Below are 23,152 nucleotides of genomic sequence, written 5' to 3'. Positions count from 1 at the left end.
CCTCACAAAACAACTCCCCTCACTCCCATACCTCCACACAAAACAACTCCCCTCACTCCCATACCTCCACACAAAACAACTCCCCTCACTCCCATACCTCCTCACAAAACAACTCCCTCACTCTCATACCTCCTCACAAAACAACTCCCCTCACTCCCATACCTCCTCACAAAACAACTCCCCTCACTCCCATACCTCCACACAAAACAACTCCCTCACTCTCATACCTCCTCACAAAACAACTCCCCTCACTCCCATACCTCCACACAAAACAATCCCCTCACTCCCATACCTCCACACAAAACAACCCCCTCACTCCCATACCTCCACACAAAACAACTCCCTCACTCTCATACCTCCTCACAAAACAATCCCCTCACTCCCATACCTCCACACAAAACAACTCCCCTCACTCCCATACCTCCTCACAAAACAACCCCCCTCACTCCCATACCTCCACACAAAACAATCCCCTCACTCCCATACCTCCACACAAAACAACCCCCTCACTCCCATACCTCCACACAAAACAACTCCCCTCACTCCCATACCTCCTCACAAAACAACCCCCCTCACTCCCATACCTCCACACAAAACAACCCCCTCACTCCCATACCTCCACACAAAACAACTCCCTCACTCTCATACCTCCTCACAAAACAACTCCCCTCACTCCCATACCTCCTCACAAAACAACCCCCCTCACTCCCATACCTCCGCACAAAACCACCCCTCAATCCCATACCTCCACACAAAACAACCCCCTCACTCCCATACCTCCACACAAAACAACCCCCTCACTCCCATACCTCCACACAAAACAACTCCCTCACTCTCATACCTCCTCACAAAACAACTCCCCTCACTCCCATACCTCCTCACAAAACAACTCCCCTCACTCCCATACCTCCACACAAAACAACTCCCTCACTCTCATACCTCCTCACAAAACAACTCCCCTCACTCCCATACCTCCACACAAAACCACCCCTCAATCCCATACCTCCACACAAAACAACCCCCTCACTCCCATACCTCCTCACAAAACAACTCCCCTCACTCTGATACCTCCGCACAAAACCACCCCTCACTCCCATACCTCCGCACAAAACCACCCCTCACTCCCATACCTCCGCACAAAACCACCCCTCACTCCCATACCTCCGCACAAAACCACCCCTCACTCCCATACCTCCACACAAAACAATCCCCTCACTCCCATACCTCCACACAAAACAACCCCACTCACTCCCATACCTCCACACAAAACAACCCCCTCACTCCCATACCTCCACACAAAACAACCCCACTCACTCCCATACCTCCACACAAAACAACCCCCTCACTCCCATACCTCCTCACAAAACAACTCCCCTCACTCCCATACCTCCACACGAAACAACTCCCCTCATTCCCATACCTCCTCACAAAACAACTCCCCTCACTCTGATACCTCCTCACAAAACAACCCCTCACTCCCAGACCTCCACACAAAACCACCCCTCACTCCCATACCTCCTCACAAAACAACTCCCCTCACTCCCATACCTCCACACAAAACAACTCCCTCACTCCTATACCTCCACACAAAACAAATCCCTCACTCCCATACCTCCACACAAAACAATCCCCCTCATTCCCATACCTCCTCACAAAACAACTCCCCTCACTCCCATACCTCCACACAAAACAACTCCCTCACTCCTATACCTCCTCACAAAACAACTCCCCTCACTCCCATACCTCCACACAAAACAACTCCCTCACTCCTATACCTCCACACAAAACAACTCCCTCACTCCCATACCTCCTCACAAAACAACTCCCCTCACTCCCATACCTCCACACAAAATAACTCCCTCACTCCTATACCTCCACACAAAACAACTCCCTCACTCCCATACCTCCTCACGAAACAACTCCCTCACTCTCATACCTCCTCACAAAACAACTCCCCTCACTCCCATACCTCCACACAAAACAACTCCCCTCACTCCCATACCTCCACACAAAACAACTCCCTCACTCTCATACCTCCTCACAAAACAACTCCCCTCACTCCCATACCTCCACACAAAACAATCCCCTCACTCCCATACCTCCACACAAAACAACCCCCTCACTCCCATACCTCCACACAAAACAATCCCCTCACTCCCATACCTCCACACAAAACAACCCCCTCACTCCCATACCTCCACACAAAACAACTCCCTCACTCTCATACCTCCTCACAAAACAACTCCCCTCACTCCCATACCTCCACACAAAACAACTCCCCTCACTCCCATACCTCCACATAAAACAACTCCCCTCACTCCCATACCTCCTCACAAAACAACTCCCTCACTCTCATACCTCCTCACAAAACAACTCCCCTCACTCCCATACCTCCTCACAAAACAACTCCCCTCACTCCCATACCTCCACACAAAACAACTCCCTCACTCTCATACCTCCTCACAAAACAACTCCCCTCACTCCCATACCTCCACACAAAACAACTCCCCTCACTCCCATACCTCCACACAAAACAACTCCCTCACTCTCATACCTCCTCACAAAACAACTCCCCTCACTCCCATACCTCCACACAAAACAATCCCCTCACTCCCATACCTCCACACAAAACAACCCCCTCACTCCCATACCTCCACACAAAACAACTCCCTCACTCTCATACCTCCTCACAAAACAATCCCCTCACTCCCATACCTCCACACAAAACAACTCCCCTCACTCCCATACCTCCTCACAAAACAACCCCCCTCACTCCCATACCTCCACACAAAACAATCCCCTCACTCCCATACCTCCACACAAAACAACCCCCTCACTCCCATACCTCCACACAAAACAACTCCCCTCACTCCCATACCTCCTCACAAAACAACCCCCCTCACTCCCATACCTCCACACAAAACAACCCCCTCACTCCCATACCTCCACACAAAACAACTCCCTCACTCTCATACCTCCTCACAAAACAACTCCCCTCACTCCCATACCTCCTCACAAAACAACCCCCCTCACTCCCATACCTCCGCACAAAACCACCCCTCAATCCCATACCTCCACACAAAACAACCCCCTCACTCCCATACCTCCACACAAAACAACCCCCTCACTCCCATACCTCCACACAAAACAACTCCCTCACTCTCATACCTCCTCACAAAACAACTCCCCTCACTCCCATACCTCCTCACAAAACAACTCCCCTCACTCCCATACCTCCACACAAAACAACTCCCTCACTCTCATACCTCCTCACAAAACAACTCCCCTCACTCCCATACCTCCACACAAAACCACCCCTCAATCCCATACCTCCACACAAAACAACCCCCTCACTCCCATACCTCCTCACAAAACAACTCCCCTCACTCTGATACCTCCGCACAAAACCACCCCTCACTCCCATACCTCCGCACAAAACCACCCCTCACTCCCATACCTCCGCACAAAACCACCCCTCACTCCCATACCTCCGCACAAAACCACCCCTCACTCCCATACCTCCACACAAAACAATCCCCTCACTCCCATACCTCCACACAAAACAACCCCACTCACTCCCATACCTCCACACAAAACAACCCCCTCACTCCCATACCTCCACACAAAACAACCCCACTCACTCCCATACCTCCACACAAAACAACCCCCTCACTCCCATACCTCCTCACAAAACAACTCCCCTCACTCCCATACCTCCACACGAAACAACTCCCCTCATTCCCATACCTCCTCACAAAACAACTCCCCTCACTCTGATACCTCCTCACAAAACAACCCCTCACTCCCAGACCTCCACACAAAACCACCCCTCACTCCCATACCTCCTCACAAAACAACTCCCCTCACTCCCATACCTCCACACAAAACAACTCCCTCACTCCTATACCTCCACACAAAACAAATCCCTCACTCCCATACCTCCACACAAAACAATCCCCCTCATTCCCATACCTCCTCACAAAACAACTCCCCTCACTCCCATACCTCCACACAAAACAACTCCCTCACTCCTATACCTCCACACAAAACAACTCCCTCACTCCCATACCTCCTCACAAAACAACTCCCCTCACTCCCATACCTCCACACAAAATAACTCCCTCACTCCTATACCTCCACACAAAACAACTCCCTCACTCCCATACCTCCTCACGAAACATCTCCCCTCACTCCCATACCTCCACACAAAACAACTCCCTCACGCCCATACCTCCTCACAAAACCACCCCTCACTCCCATACCTCCTCACAAAACAACCCCCCTCACTCCCATACCTCCGCACAAAACAACCCCCTCACTCCCCTACCTCCGCACAAAACAACCCCCCTCACTCCCATAACTCCGCACAAAACAACTCCCCTCACTCCCATACCTCCGCACAAAACAACCCCCCTCACTCCCATACGTCCTCACAAAACAACTCCCCTCACTCCCAAACCTACTCACAAAACAACCCCCTCACTCCCATACCTCCACACAAAACAACCCCCCTCACTCCCATACCTCCACACAAAACAACCCCCCTCACTCCCATACCTCCACACAAAACAACCCCCCTCACTCCCATACCTCCACACAAAACAACCCCCCTCACTCCCATACCTCCACACAAAACAACCCCCCTCACTCCCATACCTCCACACAAAACAACCCCCCTCACTCCCATACCTCCACACAAAACAACCCCCCTCACTCCCATACCTCCACACAAAACAACTCCCTCACTCTCATACCTCCTCACAAAACAATCCCCTCACTCCCATACCTCCTCACAAAACAACCCCCTCACTCTCATACCTCCTCACAAAACAATCCCCTCACTCCCATACCTCCACACAAAACAACCCCCCTCACTCCCATACCTCCACACAAAACAATCCCCTCACTCCCATACCTCCACACAAAACAACCCCCCTCACTCCCATACCTCCACACAAAACAACCCCCCTCACTACCATACCTCCACACAAAACAACTCCCCTCACTCCCATACCTCCACACAAAACAACTCCCCTCACTCCCATACCTCGTCACAAAACAATCCCCTCACTCCCATACCTCCTCACAAAACAATCCCCTCACTCCCATACCTCCTCACAAAACAACCCCCTCACTCCCATACCTCCGCACAAAACCACCCCCCTCACTCCCATACCTCCGCACAAAACCACCCCCCTCACTCCCATACCTCCACACAAAACAATCCCATCACTCCCATACCTCCTCACAAAACAACCCCCCTCACTCCCATACCTCCTCACAAAACAACTCCCCTCACTCCCATACCTCCACACAAAACAACCCCCTCACTCCCATACCTCCACACAAAACCACCCCCCTCACTCCCATACCTCCGCACAAAACCACCCCCCTCACTCCCATACCTCCACACAAAACAATCCCATCACTCCCATACCTCCTCACAAAACCACCCCCCTCACTCCCATACCTCCACACAAAACAATCCCATCACTCCCATACCTCCTCACAAAACAACCCCCCTCACTCCCATACCTCCTCACAAAACAACCCCCCTCACTCCCATACCTCCACACAAAACAATCCCCTCACTCCCATACCTCCACACAAAACAACCCCCTCACTCCCATACCTCCACACAAAACAACTCCCTCACTCTCATACCTCCACACAAAACAACCCCCCTCACTCCCATACCTCCTCACAAAACAACTCCCCTCACTCCCATACCTCCTCACAAAACAACTCCCCTCACTCCCATACCTCCACACAAAACAACCCCCCTCACTCCCATACCTCCTCACAAAACAACTCCCCTCACTCCCATACCTCCTCACAAAACAACTCCCCTCACTCCCATACCTCCACACAAAACAATCCCATCACTCCCATACCTCCTCACAAAACAACTCCCCTCACTCCCATACCTCCACACAAAACAATCCCCTCACTCCCATACCTCCACACAAAACAACCCCCTCACTCCCATACCTCCACACAAAACAACTCCCTCACTCTCATACCTCCTCACAAAACAACTCCCCTCACTCCCATACCTCCACACAAAACAACTCCCCTCACTCCCATACCTCCACACAAAACAACTCCCCTCACTCCCATACCTCCTCACAAAACAACTCCCTCACTCTCATACCTCCTCACAAAACAACTCCCCTCACTCCCATACCTCCTCACAAAACAACTCCCCTCACTCCCATACCTCCACACAAAACAACTCCCTCACTCTCATACCTCCTCACAAAACAACTCCACTCACTCCCATACCTCCACACAAAACAACTCCCCTCACTCCCATACCTCCACACAAAACAACTCCCTCACTCTCATACCTCCTCACAAAACAACTCCCCTCACTCCCATACCTCCACACAAAACAACCCCCTCACTCCCATACCTCCACACAAAACAATCCCCTCACTCCCATACCTCCACACAAAACAACCCCCTCACTCCCATACCTCCACACAAAACAACTCCCTCACTCTCATACCTCCTCACAAAACAACTCCCCTCACTCCCATACCTCCACACAAAACAACTCCCCTCACTCCCATACCTCCACACAAAACAACTCCCCTCACTCCCATACCTCCACACAAAACAACTCCCCTCACTCCCATACCTCCTCACAAAACAACTCCCTCACTCTCATACCTCCTCACAAAACAACTCCCCTCACTCCCATACCTCCTCACAAAACAACTCCCCTCACTCCCATACCTCCACACAAAACAACTCCCTCACTCTCATACCTCCTCACAAAACAACTCCCCTCACTCCCATACCTCCACACAAAACAACTCCCCTCACTCCCATACCTCCACACAAAACAACTCCCTCACTCTCATACCTCCTCACAAAACAACTCCCCTCACTCCCATACCTCCACACAAAACAATCCCCTCACTCCCATACCTCCTCACAAAACAACTCCCCTCACTCCCATACCTCCACACAAAATAACTCCCTCACTCCTATACCTCCACACAAAACAACTCCCTCACTCCCATACCTCCTCACGAAACATCTCCCCTCACTCCCATACCTCCACACAAAACAACTCCCTCACGCCCATACCTCCTCACAAAACCACCCCTCACTCCCATACCTCCTCACAAAACAACCCCCCTCACTCCCATACCTCCGCACAAAACAACCCCCTCACTCCCCTACCTCCGCACAAAACAACCCCCCTCACTCCCATAACTCCGCACAAAACAACTCCCCTCACTCCCATACCTCCGCACAAAACAACCCCCCTCACTCCCATACGTCCTCACAAAACAACTCCCCTCACTCCCAAACCTACTCACAAAACAACCCCCTCACTCCCATACCTCCACACAAAACAACCCCCCTCACTCCCATACCTCCACACAAAACAACCCCCCTCACTCCCATACCTCCACACAAAACAACCCCCCTCACTCCCATACCTCCACACAAAACAACTCCCCTCACTCCCATACCTCCACACAAAACAACCCCCTCACTCCCATACCTCCACACAAAACAACTCCCTCACTCCCATACCTCCGCACAAAACAACCCCCCTCACTCCCATACCTCCGCACAAAACAACCCCCTCACTCCCCTACCTCCACACAAAACAACCCCCCTCACTCCCATACCTCCACACAAAACAACCCCCCTCACTCCCATACCTCCACACAAAACAACTCCCTCACTCTCATACCTCCTCACAAAACAATCCCCTCACTCCCATACCTCCACACAAAACAACTCCCTCACTCTCATACCTCCACACAAAACAATCCCCTCACTCCCATACCTCCACACAAAACAACCCCCCTCACTCCCATACCTCCACACAAAACAACCCCCCTCACTCCCATACCTCCACACAAAACAACTCCCCTCACTCCCATACCTCCACACAAAACAACTCCCCTCACTCCCATACCTCGTCACAAAACAATCCCCTCACTCCCATACCTCCTCACAAAACAATCCCCTCACTCCCATACCTCCTCACAAAACAACCCCCTCACTCCCATACCTCCGCACAAAACCACCCCCCTCACTCCCATACCTCCGCACAAAACCACCCCCCTCACTCCCATACCTCCACACAAAACAATCCCATCACTCCCATACCTCCTCACAAAACAACCCCCCTCACTCCCATACCTCCACACAAAACAATCCCCTCACTCCCATACCTCCACACAAAACAACCCCCTCACTCCCATACCTCCACACAAAACAACTCCCTCACTCTCATACCTCCACACAAAACAACCCCCCTCACTCCCATACCTCCTCACAAAACAACTCCCCTCACTCCCATACCTCCTCACAAAACAACTCCCCTCACTCCCATACCTCCACACAAAACAACCCCCCTCACTCCCATACCTCCTCACAAAACAACTCCCCTCACTCCCATACCTCCTCACAAAACAACTCCCCTCACTCCCATACCTCCACACAAAACAATCCCATCACTCCCATACCTCCTCACAAAACAACTCCCCTCACTCCCATACCTCCACACAAAACAATCCCCTCACTCCCATACCTCCACACAAAACAACCCCCTCACTCCCATACCTCCACACAAAACAACTCCCTCACTCTCATACCTCCTCACAAAACAACTCCCCTCACTCCCATACCTCCACACAAAACAACTCCCCTCACTCCCATACCTCCACACAAAACAACTCCCCTCACTCCCATACCTCCTCACAAAACAACTCCCTCACTCTCATACCTCCTCACAAAACAACTCCCCTCACTCCCATACCTCCTCACAAAACAACTCCCCTCACTCCCATACCTCCTCACAAAACAACTCCCCTCACTCCCATACCTCCACAAAAAACAACTCCCCTCACTCCCATACCTCCACACAAAACAACTCCCTCACTCTCATACCTCCTCACAAAACAACTCCCCTCACTCCCATACCTCCACACAAAACAATCCCCTCACTCCCATACCTCCACACAAAACAACCCCCTCACTCCCATACCTCCACACAAAACAATCCCCTCACTCCCATACCTCCACACAAAACAACCCCCTCACTCCCATACCTCCACACAAAACAACTCCCTCACTCTCATACCTCCTCACAAAACAACTCCCCTCACTCCCATACCTCCACACAAAACAACTCCCCTCACTCCCATACCTCCACACAAAACAACTCCCCTCACTCCCATACCTCCTCACAAAACAACTCCCTCACTCTCATACCTCCTCACAAAACAACTCCCCTCACTCCCATACCTCCTCACAAAACAACTCCCCTCACTCCCATACCTCCACACAAAACAACTCCCTCACTCTCATACCTCCTCACAAAACAACTCCCCTCACTCCCATACCTCCACACAAAACAACTCCCCTCACTCCCATACCTCCACACAAAACAACTCCCTCACTCTCATACCTCCTCACAAAACAACTCCCCTCACTCCCATACCTCCACACAAAACAATCCCCTCACTCCCATACCTCCACACAAAACAACCCCCTCACTCCCATACCTCCACACAAAACAACTCCCTCACTCTCATACCTCCTCACAAAACAATCCCCTCACTCCCATACCTCCACACAAAACAACTCCCCTCACTCCCATACCTCCTCACAAAACAACCCCCCTCACTCCCATACCTCCACACAAAACAATCCCCTCACTCCCATACCTCCACACAAAACAACCCCCTCACTCCCATACCTCCACACAAAACAACTCCCCTCACTCCCATACCTCCTCACAAAACAACCCCCCTCACTCCCATACCTCCACACAAAACAACCCCCTCACTCCCATACCTCCACACAAAACAACTCCCTCACTCTCATACCTCCTCACAAAACAATCCCCTCACTCCCATACCTCCACACAAAACAACTCCCCTCACTCCCATACCTCCTCACAAAACAACCCCCCTCACTCCCATACCTCCACACAAAACAATCCCCTCACTCCCATACCTCCACACAAAACAACTCCCTCACTCTCATACCTCCTCACAAAACAACTCCCCTCACTCCCATACCTCCACACAAAACAATCCCCTCACTCCCATACCTCCACACAAAACAACCCCCTCACTCCCATACCTCCACACAAAACAATCCCCTCACTCCCATACCTCCACACAAAACAACCCCCTCACTCCCATACCTCCACACAAAACAACTCCCTCACTCTCATACCTCCTCACAAAACAACTCCCCTCACTCCCATACCTCCACACAAAACAACTCCCCTCACTCCCATACCTCCACACAAAACAACTCCCCTCACTCCCATACCTCCTCACAAAACAACTCCCTCACTCTCATACCTCCTCACAAAACAACTCCCCTCACTCCCATACCTCCTCACAAAACAACTCCCCTCACTCCCATACCTCCACACAAAACAACTCCCTCACTCTCATACCTCCTCACAAAACAACTCCCCTCACTCCCATACCTCCACACAAAACAACTCCCCTCACTCCCATACCTCCTCACAAAACAACTCCCTCACTCTCATACCTCCTCACAAAACAACTCCCCTCACTCCCATACCTCCTCACAAAACAACTCCCCTCACTCCCATACCTCCTCACAAAACAACTCCCCTCACTCCCATACCTCCACAAAAAACAACTCCCCTCACTCCCATACCTCCACACAAAACAACTCCCTCACTCTCATACCTCCTCACAAAACAACTCCCCTCACTCCCATACCTCCACACAAAACAATCCCCTCACTCCCATACCTCCACACAAAACAACCCCCTCACTCCCATACCTCCACACAAAACAATCCCCTCACTCCCATACCTCCACACAAAACAACCCCCTCACTCCCATACCTCCACACAAAACAACTCCCTCACTCTCATACCTCCTCACAAAACAACTCCCCTCACTCCCATACCTCCACACAAAACAACTCCCCTCACTCCCATACCTCCACACAAAACAACTCCCCTCACTCCCATACCTCCTCACAAAACAACTCCCTCACTCTCATACCTCCTCACAAAACAACTCCCCTCACTCCCATACCTCCTCACAAAACAACTCCCCTCACTCCCATACCTCCACACAAAACAACTCCCTCACTCTCATACCTCCTCACAAAACAACTCCCCTCACTCCCATACCTCCACACAAAACAACTCCCCTCACTCCCATACCTCCACACAAAACAACTCCCTCACTCTCATACCTCCTCACAAAACAATCCCCTCACTCCCATACCTCCACACAAAACAACTCCCCTCACTCCCATACCTCCTCACAAAACAACCCCCCTCACTCCCATACCTCCACACAAAACAATCCCCTCACTCCCATACCTCCACACAAAACAACCCCCTCACTCCCATACCTCCACACAAAACAACTCCCCTCACTCCCATACCTCCTCACAAAACAACCCCCCTCACTCCCATACCTCCACACAAAACAACCCCCTCACTCCCATACCTCCACACAAAACAACTCCCTCACTCTCATACCTCCTCACAAAACAATCCCCTCACTCCCATACCTCCACACAAAACAACTCCCCTCACTCCCATACCTCCTCACAAAACAACCCCCCTCACTCCCATACCTCCACACAAAACAATCCCCTCACTCCCATACCTCCACACAAAACAACTCCCTCACTCTCATACCTCCTCACAAAACAACTCCCCTCACTCCCATACCTCCACACAAAACAATCCCCTCACTCCCATACCTCCACACAAAACAACCCCCTCACTCCCATACCTCCACACAAAACAATCCCCTCACTCCCATACCTCCACACAAAACAACCCCCTCACTCCCATACCTCCACACAAAACAACTCCCTCACTCTCATACCTCCTCACAAAACAACTCCCCTCACTCCCATACCTCCACACAAAACAACTCCCCTCACTCCCATACCTCCACACAAAACAACTCCCCTCACTCCCATACCTCCTCACAAAACAACTCCCTCACTCTCATACCTCCTCACAAAACAACTCCCCTCACTCCCATACCTCCTCACAAAACAACTCCCCTCACTCCCATACCTCCACACAAAACAACTCCCTCACTCTCATACCTCCTCACAAAACAACTCCCCTCACTCCCATACCTCCACACAAAACAACTCCCCTCACTCCCATACCTCCTCACAAAACAACTCCCTCACTCTCATACCTCCTCACAAAACAACTCCCCTCACTCCCATACCTCCTCACAAAACAACTCCCCTCACTCCCATACCTCCTCACAAAACAACTCCCCTCACTCCCATACCTCCACAAAAAACAACTCCCCTCACTCCCATACCTCCACACAAAACAACTCCCTCACTCTCATACCTCCTCACAAAACAACTCCCCTCACTCCCATACCTCCACACAAAACAATCCCCTCACTCCCATACCTCCACACAAAACAACCCCCTCACTCCCATACCTCCACACAAAACAATCCCCTCACTCCCATACCTCCACACAAAACAACCCCCTCACTCCCATACCTCCACACAAAACAACTCCCTCACTCTCATACCTCCTCACAAAACAACTCCCCTCACTCCCATACCTCCACACAAAACAACTCCCCTCACTCCCATACCTCCACACAAAACAACTCCCCTCACTCCCATACCTCCTCACAAAACAACTCCCTCACTCTCATACCTCCTCACAAAACAACTCCCCTCACTCCCATACCTCCTCACAAAACAACTCCCCTCACTCCCATACCTCCACACAAAACAACTCCCTCACTCTCATACCTCCTCACAAAACAACTCCCCTCACTCCCATACCTCCACACAAAACAACTCCCCTCACTCCCATACCTCCACACAAAACAACTCCCTCACTCTCATACCTCCTCACAAAACAACTCCCCTCACTCCCATACCTCCACACAAAACAATCCCCTCACTCCCATACCTCCACACAAAACAACCCCCTCACTCCCATACCTCCACACAAAACAACTCCCTCACTCTCATACCTCCTCACAAAACAATCCCCTCACTCCCATACCTCCACACAAAACAACTCCCCTCACTCCCATACCTCCTCACAAAACAACCCCCCTCACTCCCATACCTCCACACAAAACAATCCCCTCACTCCCATACCTCCACACAAAACAACCCCCTCACTCCCATACCTCCACACAAAACAACTCCCCTCACTCCCATACCTCCTCACAAAACAACCCCCCTCACTCCCATACCTCCACACAAAACAACCCCCTCACTCCCATACCTCCGCACAAAACCACCCCTCAATCCCATACCTCCACACAAAACAACCCCCTCACTCCCATACCTCCACACAAAACAACTCCCTCACTCTCATACCTCCTCACAAAACAACTCCCCTCACTCCCATACCTCCTCACAAAACAACTCCCCTCACTCCCATACCTCCACACAAAACAACTCCCTCACTCTCATACCTCCTCACAAAACAACTCCCCTCACTCCCATACCTCCACACAAAACCACCCCTCAATCCCATACCTCCACACAAAACAACCCCCTCACTCCCATACCTCCTCACAAAACAACTCCCCTCACTCTGATACCTCCGCACAAAACCACCCCCCTCACTCCCATACCTCCACACAAAACAACCCCCTCACTCCCATACCTCCGCACAAAACCACCCCTCAATCCCATACCTCCACACAAAACAACCCCCTCACTCCCATACCTCCACACAAAACAACTCCCTCACTCTCATACCTCCTCACAAAACAACTCCCCTCACTCCCATACCTCCTCACAAAACAACTCCCCTCACTCCCATACCTCCACACAAAACAACTCCCTCACTCTCATACCTCCTCACAAAACAACTCCCCTCACTCCCATACCTCCACACAAAACCACCCCTCAATCCCATACCTCCACACAAAACAACCCCCTCACTCCCATACCTCCTCACAAAACAACTCCCCTCACTCTGATACCTCCGCACAAAACCACCCCTCACTCCCATACCTCCGCACAAAACCACCCCTCACTCCCATACCTCCGCACAAAACCACCCCTCACTCCCATACCTCCGCACAAAACCACCCCTCACTCCCATACCTCCACACAAAACAATCCCCTCACTCCCATACCTCCACACAAAACAACCCCACTCACTCCCATACCTCCACACAAAACAACCCCCTCACTCCCATACCTCCACACAAAACAACCCCACTCACTCCCATACCTCCACACAAAACAACCCCCTCACTCCCATACCTCCTCACAAAACAACTCCCCTCACTCCCATACCTCCACACGAAACAACTCCTCTCATTCCCATACCTCCTCACAAAACAACTCCCCTCACTCTGATACCTCCTCACAAAACAACCCCTCACTCCCAGACCTCCACACAAAACCACCCCTCACTCCCATACCTCCTCACAAAACAACTCCCCTCACTCCCATACCTCCACACAAAACAACTCCCTCACTCCTATACCTCCACACAAAACAACTCCCTCACTCCCATACCTCCTCACAAAACAACTCCCCTCACTCCCATACCTCCACACAAAATAACTCCCTCACTCCTATACCTCCACACAAAACAACTCCCTCACTCCCATACCTCCTCACGAAACATCTCCCCTCACTCCCATACCTCCACACAAAACAACTCCCTCACGCCCATACCTCCTCACAAAACCACCCCTCACTCCCATACCTCCTCACAAAACAACCCCCCTCACTCCCATACCTCCGCACAAAACAACCCCCTCACTCCCCTACCTCCGCACAAAACAACCCCCCTCACTCCCATAACTCCGCACAAAACAACTCCCCTCACTCCCATACCTCCGCACAAAACAACCCCCCTCACTCCCATACGTCCTCACAAAACAACTCCCCTCACTCCCAAACCTACTCACAAAACAACCCCCTCACTCCCATACCTCCACACAAAACAACCCCCCTCACTCCCATACCTCCACACAAAACAACCCCCCTCACTCCCATACCTCCACACAAAACAACCCCCCTCACTCCCATACCTCCACACAAAACAACCCCCCTCACTCCCATACCTCCACACAAAACAACCCCCCTCACTCCCATACCTCCACACAAAACAACCCCCTCACTCCCATACCTCCACACAAAACAACTCCCTCACTCTCATACCTCCTCACAAAACAATCCCCTCACTCCCATACCTCCTCACAAAACAACCCCCTCACTCTCATACCTCCTCACAAAACAATCCCCTCACTCCCATACCTCCACACAAAACAACCCCCCTCACTCCCATACCTCCTCACAAAACAATCCCCTCACTCCCATACCTCCACACAAAACAACCCCCTCACTCTCATACCTCCTCACAAAACAATCCCCTCACTCCCATACCTCCTCACAAAACAACCCACCTCACTCCCATACCTCCTCACAAAACAACCCCCCTCACTCTCATACCTCCACACAAAACAACCCCCTCACTCCCATACCTCCTCACAAAACAACCCCCTCACTCCCATACCTCCTCACAAAACAACTCCCCTCACTCTCATACCTCCTCACAAAACAATCCCCTCACTCCCATACCTCCTCACAAAACAACCCACCTCACTCCCATACCTCCACACAAAACAACCCCCTCACTCCCATACCTCCTCACAAAACAACTCCCCTCACTCTCATACCTCCTCACAAAACAACCCCCTCACTCTCATACCTCCTCACAAAACAACCCCCCTCACTCTCATACCTCCTCACAAAACAACCCCCTCACTCTCATACCTCCTCACAAAACAATCCCCTCACTCCCATATCTCCTCACAAAACAACCCACCTCACTCCCATACCTCCACACAAAACAACCCACCTCACTCCCATACCTCCTCACAAAACAACTCCCCTCACTCTCATACCTCCTCACAAAACAACCCCCTCACTCCCATACCTCCTCACAAAACAACTCCCCTCACTCTCATACCTCCACACAAAACAACCCCCTCACTCCCATACCTCCTCACAAAACAACCCCCCTCACTCCCATACCTCCTCACAAAACAACCCACCTCACTCCCATACCTCCACACAAAACAACCCCCTCACTCCCATACCTCCACACAAAACAACCCCCTCACTCCCATACCTCCTCACAAAACAACTCCCCTCACTCTCATACCTCCTCACAAAACAACCCCACTCACTCCCATACCTCCACACAAAACAACCCCCTCACTCCCATACCTCCTCACAAAACAACTCCCCACACTCTCATACCTCCTCACAAAACAACCCCCTCACTCTCATACCTCCACACAAAGCAACCCCCTCACTCCCATACCTCCTCACAAAACAATCCCCTCACTCCCATACCTCCTCACAAAACAACCCCCTCACTCCCATACCTCCTCACAAAACAACCCCCTCACTCCCATACCTCCTCACAAAACAACCCCCTCACTCCCATACCTCCACACAAAACAACCCCCTCACTCCCATACCTCCTCACAAAACAACCCCCTCACTCTCATACCTCCTCACAAAACAACTCCCTCACTCCCATACCTCCTCACAAAACAACCCCCTCACTCTCATACCTCCTCACAAAACAACCCCCTCACTCCCATACCTCCTCACAAAACAACCCCCTCACTCCCATATCTCCACACAAAACAACCCCCTCACTCCCATACCTCCACACAAAACAACCCCCCTCACTCCCATACCTCCACACAAAACAACCCCCTCACTCTCATACCTCCTCACAAAACAACCCCCTCACTCCCATACCTCCACACAAAACAAACCCCTCACTCCCATACCTCCTCATAAAACAACTCCCCTCACTCCCATACCTCCACACAAAACAACCACCTCACTCCCATACCTCCTCATAAAACAACTCCCCTCACTCCCATACCTCCACAAAAAAACAACTCCCCTCACTCCCATACCTCCACACAAAACAACCCCATCACTCCCATACCTCCACACAAAACAACCCCCTCACTCCCATACATCCACACAAAACAACCCCCTCACTCCCATACCTCCACACAAAACAACCCCCTCACTCCCATACCTCCACACAAAACAACTCCCTCACTCCCATACCTCCACACAAAACAACTCCCCTCACTCTGATACCTCCGCACAAAACCACCCCTCACTCCCATACCTCCGCACAAAACCACCCCTCACTCCCATACCTCCACACAAAACCACCCCTCACTCCCATACCTCCGCACAAAACCACCCCTCACTCCCATACCTCCACACAAAACAACCCCATCACTCCCATACCTCCACACAAAACAACCCCCTCACTCCCATACTTCCACACAAAACAACTCCCTCACTCCCATACCTCCACACAAAACAACTCCCTCACTCCCATACCTCCGCACAAAACCACCCCTCACTCCCATACCTCCACACAAAACAACCCCATCACTCCCATACCTCCACACAAAACAACCCCCTCACTCCCATACCTCCACACAAAACAACCCCATCACTCCCATACCTCCACACAAAACAACCCCCTCACTCTCATACCTCCTCACAAAACAACTCCCCTCACTCCCATACCTCCACACAAAACAACTGCCCTCACTCCCATACCTCCACACGAAACAACTCCCCTCATTCCCATACCTCCTCACAAAACAACTCCCCTCACTCTGATACCTCCGCACAAAACAACCCCCTCACTCCCATACCTCCACACAAAACCACCCCTCACTCCCATACCTCCTCACAAAACAACTCCCCTCACTCCCATACCTCCACACAAAACAACTTCCTCACTCCCATACCTCCACACAAAACAATCCCCCTCATTCCCATACCTCCTCACGAAACATCTCCCCTCACTCCCATACCTCCACACAAAACAACTCCCTCACGCCCATACCTCCTCACAAAACCACCCCTCACTCCCATACCTCCTCACAAAACAACCCCCCTCACTCCCATACCTCCGCACAAAACAACCCCCTCACTCCCCTACCTCCGCACAAAACAACCCCCTCACTCCCATACCTCCGCACAAAACAACCCACCTCACTCCCATATGTCCTCACAAAACAACTCCCCTCACTCCCAAACCTACTCACAAAACAACCCCCTCACTCCCATACCTCCACACAAAACAACCCCCCTCACTCCCATACCTCCACACAAAACAACCCCCCTCACTCCCATACCTCCACACAAAACAACCCCCCTCACTCCCATACCTCCACACAAAACAATCCCCCTCATTCCCATACCTCCACACAAAACAACTCGCTCACTCCCATACCTCCTCACGAAACAACTCCCCTCACTCCCATACCTCCACACAAAACAACTCCCTCACTCCCATACCTCCTCACAAAACAAACCCCCTCACTCCCATACCTCCGCACAAAACAACCCCCTCACTCCCATACCTCCACACAAAACAACTCCCCTCACTCCCATACCTCCTCACAAAACAACTCCCTCACTCTCATACCTGCTCACAAAACAACTCCCTCACTCTCATACCTCCACACAAAACAATCCCCCTCATTCCCATACCTCCACACAAAACAACTCCCTCACTCCCATACCTCCTCACGAAACAACTCCCCTCACTCCCATACCTCCTCACAAAACCACCCCACACTCCCATAGCTGCTCACAAAACAACCCCCCTCACTCCCATACCTCCGCACAAAATAACCCCCTCACTCCCATACCTCCACACAAAACAACTCCCCTCACTCCCATACCTCCACACAAAACAACCCCCTCACTCCCATACCTCCACACAAAACAACTCCCCTCACTCCCATACCTCCTCACAAAACCACCCCCCTCACTCCCATACCTCCGCACGAAACAACCCCCTCACTCCCATACCTCCGCACGAAACAACCCCCTCACTCCCATACCTCCACACAAAACAATCCCCCTCATTCCCATACCTCCACACAAAACAACTCGCTCACTCCCATACCTCCTCACGAAACAACTCCCCTCACTCCCATACCTCCACACAAAACAACTCCCTCACGCCCATACCTCCTCACAAAACCACCCCACACTCCCATACCTCCTCACAAAACAAACCCCCTCACTCCCATACCTCCGCACAAAACAACCCCCTCACTCCCATACCTCCACACAAAACAACTCCCCTCACTCCCATACCTCCTCACAAAACAACTCCCTCACTCTCATACCTGCTCACAAAACAACTCCCTCACTCTCATACCTCCACACAAAACAATCCCCCTCATTCCCATACCTCCACACAAAACAACTCCCTCACTCCCATACCTCCTCACGAAACAACTCCCCTCACTCCCATACCTCCTCACAAAACCACCCCACACTCCCATAGCTGCTCACAAAACAACCCCCCTCACTCCCATACCTCCGCACAAAATAACCCCCTCACTCCCATACCTCCACACAAAACAACTCCCCTCACTCCCATACCTCCACACAAAACAACCCCCTCACTCCCATACCTCCACACAAAACAACTCCCCTCACTCCCATACCTCCTCACAAAACCACCCCCCTCACTCCCATACCTCCGCACGAAACAACCCCCTCACTCCCATACCTCCGCACGAAACAACCCCCTCACTCCCATACCTCCGCACAAAACAACTCCCCTCACTCCCATACCTCCACACAAAACAACCCCCCTCACTCCCAAACCTACTCACAAAACAACTCCCCTCACTCCCATACCTCCTCACAAAACAACCCCCCTCACTCCCATACCTCCTCACAAAACAACCCCCCTCACTCCCATACCCCCTCACAAAACAACCCCCCTCACTCCCATACCTCCACACAAAACAACCCCCCTCACTCCCATACCTCCACACAAATCAACTCCCCTCACTCCCATACCTCGTCACAAAACAACCCCTCTCACAAAACCATCCCCCTCACTCCCATACCCCCTCACAAAACAACCCCCCTCACTCCCATACCTCCACACAAAACAACCCCCCTCACTCCCATACCTCCACACAAATCAACTCCCCTCACTCCCATACCTCGTCACAAAACAACCCCTCTCACAAAACAACCCCCCTCACTCCCATACCTCCTCACAAAACAATCCACTCACTCTCATACCTCCTCACAAAACAACCCCCTCACTCCCATACCTCCTCACAAAACAACCCCCTCACTCCCATACCTCCACACAAAACAACCCCCTCACTCCCATACCTCCTCACAAAACAACCCCCTCACTCCCATACCTCCTCACAAAACAACCCCCTCACTCCCATACCTCCTCACAAAACAACCCCCTCACTCCCATACCTCCACACAAAACAACCCCCTCACTCCCATACCTCCTCACAAAACAACCCCCTCACTCTCATACCTCCTCACAAAACAACTCCCTCACTCCCATACCTCCTCACAAAACAACCCCCTCACTCTCATACCTCCTCACAAAACAACTCCCTCACTCCCATACCTCCACACAAAACAACCCCCCTCACTCCCATACCTCCACACAAAACAACCCCCTCACTCCCATACCTCCGCACAAAACAACTCCCCTCATTCCCATACCTCCACACAAAACCACCCCTCACTCCCATGCCTCCTCACAAAACAACCCCCCTTACTCCCATACCTCCACACAAAACCACCCCTCACTCCCATGCCTCCTCACAAAACAACTCCCCTCACTCCCATACCTCCACACAAAACAACTCCCTCACTCCCATACCTCCACACAAAACAACTCCCTCACTCCCATACCTCCACACAAAACCACCCCCCTCACTCCCATACCTACTCACAAAACAACCCCCTCACTCCCATATCTCCACACAAAACAACCCCCCTCACTCCCATACCTCCACACAAAACAACCCCCTCACTCCCATACCTCCGCACAAAACAACTCCCCTCATTCCCATACCTCCACACAAAACCACCCCTCACTCCCATGCCTCCTCACAAAACAACCCCCCTCACTCCCATACCTCCACACAAAACCACCCCTCACTCCCATGCCTCCTCACAAAACAACTCCCCTCACTCCCATACCTCCACACAAAACAACTCCCTCACTCCCATACCTCCACACAAAACAACTCCCTCACTCCCATACCTCCACACAAACAATCCCCCTCATTCCCATACCTCCTCACGAAACAACTCCCCTCACTCCCATACCTCCACACAAAACAACTCCCTCACGCCCATACCTCTTCACAAAACCACCCCTCACTCCCATACCTCCTCACAAAACAACCCCCCTCACTCCCATACCTCCGCACAAAACAACCCCCTCACTCCCATACCTCCACACAAAACAACTCCCCTCACTCCCATCCCTCCACACAAAACAACTCCCCTCACTCCCATACCTCCACACAAAACAACTCCCTCACTCCCATACCTCCTCACAAAACCACCTCCCTCACTCCCATACCTCCTTACAAAACCACCCCGCTCACTCCCATACCTCCGAACGAAACAACCCCCTCACTCCCATACCTCCACACAAAACAATTCCCTCACTCCCATACCTCCTTACAAAACCACCCCCCTCACTCCCATACCTCCTCACAAAACCACCTCCCTCACTCCCATACCTCCACACAAAACAATTCCCTCACTCCCATACCTCCTTACAAAACCACCCCCTCACTCCCATACCTCCGAACGAAACAACCCCCTCACTCCCATACCTCCACACAAAACAATTCCCTCACTCCCATACCTCCTTACAAAACCACCCCCCTCACTCCCATACCTCCTCACAAAACCACCTCCCTCACTCCCATACCTCCACACAAAACAATTCCCTCACTCCCATACCTCCACACAAAACCACCCCCTCACTCCCATACCTCCACACAAAACAACCCCCCTCACTCCCATACCTCCACACAAAACAACCCCCTCACTCCCATACCTCCTTACAAAACCACCCCCCTCACTCCCATACCTCCACACAAAACAATTCCCTCACTCCCATACCTCCACACAAAACAACCCCCTCACTCCCATACCTCCTTACAAAACCACCCCCCTCACTCCCATACCTCCGCACGAAACAACCCCCTCACTCCCATACCTCCACACAAAACAACCCCCCTCACTCCCATACCTCCACACAAAACAACCCCCTCACTCCCATACCTCCTTGCAAAACCACCCCCCTCACTCCCATACCTCCACACAAAACAATTCCCTCACTCCCATACCTCCACACAAAACAACCCCCTCACTCCCATACCTCCTTACAAAACCACCCCCCTCACTCCCATACCTCCACACAAAACCACCCCCTCACTCCCATACCTCCACACAAAACAACCCCCTCACTCCCATACCTCCTTACAAAACCACCCCCCTCACTCCCATACCTCCGCACGAAACAACCCCCTCACGCCCATACCTCCACACAAAACAACTCCCCTCACTCCCATACCTCCGCACAAAACAACTCCCCTCACTCCCATACCTCCGCACAAAACAACCCCCCTCACTCCCATACCTCCGCACAAAACAACCCCCCTCACTCCCATACCTCCGCACAAAACAACCCCCCTCACTCCCATACCTCCGCACAAAACAACCCCCCTCACTCCCATACCTCCACACAAAACAACTCCCCTCACTCCCATACCTCCTCACAAAACAACCCCTCTCACAAAACAATCCCCCTCACTCCCATACCTCCTCACAAAACAACCCCCTCACTCCCATACCTCCTCACAAAACAATCCCCCTCACTCCCATACCTCCGCACAAAACAACCCCCTCACTCTCATACCTCCTCACAAAACAACCCCTCTCACAAAACAATCCCCCTCACTCCCATACCTCCTCACAAAACAACCCCCCTCACTCCCATACCTCCGCACAAAACAACCCCCTCACTCTCATACCTCCGTATGGAACAACCCCCATCACTCCCATACCTCCTCACAAAACAACCCCCCTCACTCCCATACCTCCTCACAAAACAACCCCTCTCACAAAACAATCCCCCTCACTCCCATACCTCCTCACAAAACAACCCCCTCACTCTCATACCTCCGTATGGAACAACCCCCATCACTCCCATACCTCCTCACAAAACAACCCCTCTCACAAAACAACCCCCCTCACTCCCATA

General features: G+C 51.8%; 1 protein-coding gene across 1 annotated transcript in view; it reads right to left on the bottom strand.

Moving 5' to 3' along the window:
• LOC137300196 (parathyroid hormone/parathyroid hormone-related peptide receptor-like) overlaps positions 1 to 23,152 on the bottom strand; it is a gene marked incomplete at its 5' end in the record, with an annotated part of 69,644 nt that overhangs the window by 33,235 nt on the left and 13,257 nt on the right. The window lies entirely within an intron of this gene.

This window comes from Heptranchias perlo, chromosome 30 (genome assembly GCF_035084215.1).
Source record: "Heptranchias perlo isolate sHepPer1 chromosome 30, sHepPer1.hap1, whole genome shotgun sequence".
Classification (NCBI taxonomy): domain Eukaryota; kingdom Metazoa; phylum Chordata; class Chondrichthyes; order Hexanchiformes; family Hexanchidae; genus Heptranchias; species Heptranchias perlo.
This window is presented reverse-complemented; position numbering and strand designations above follow the sequence as displayed.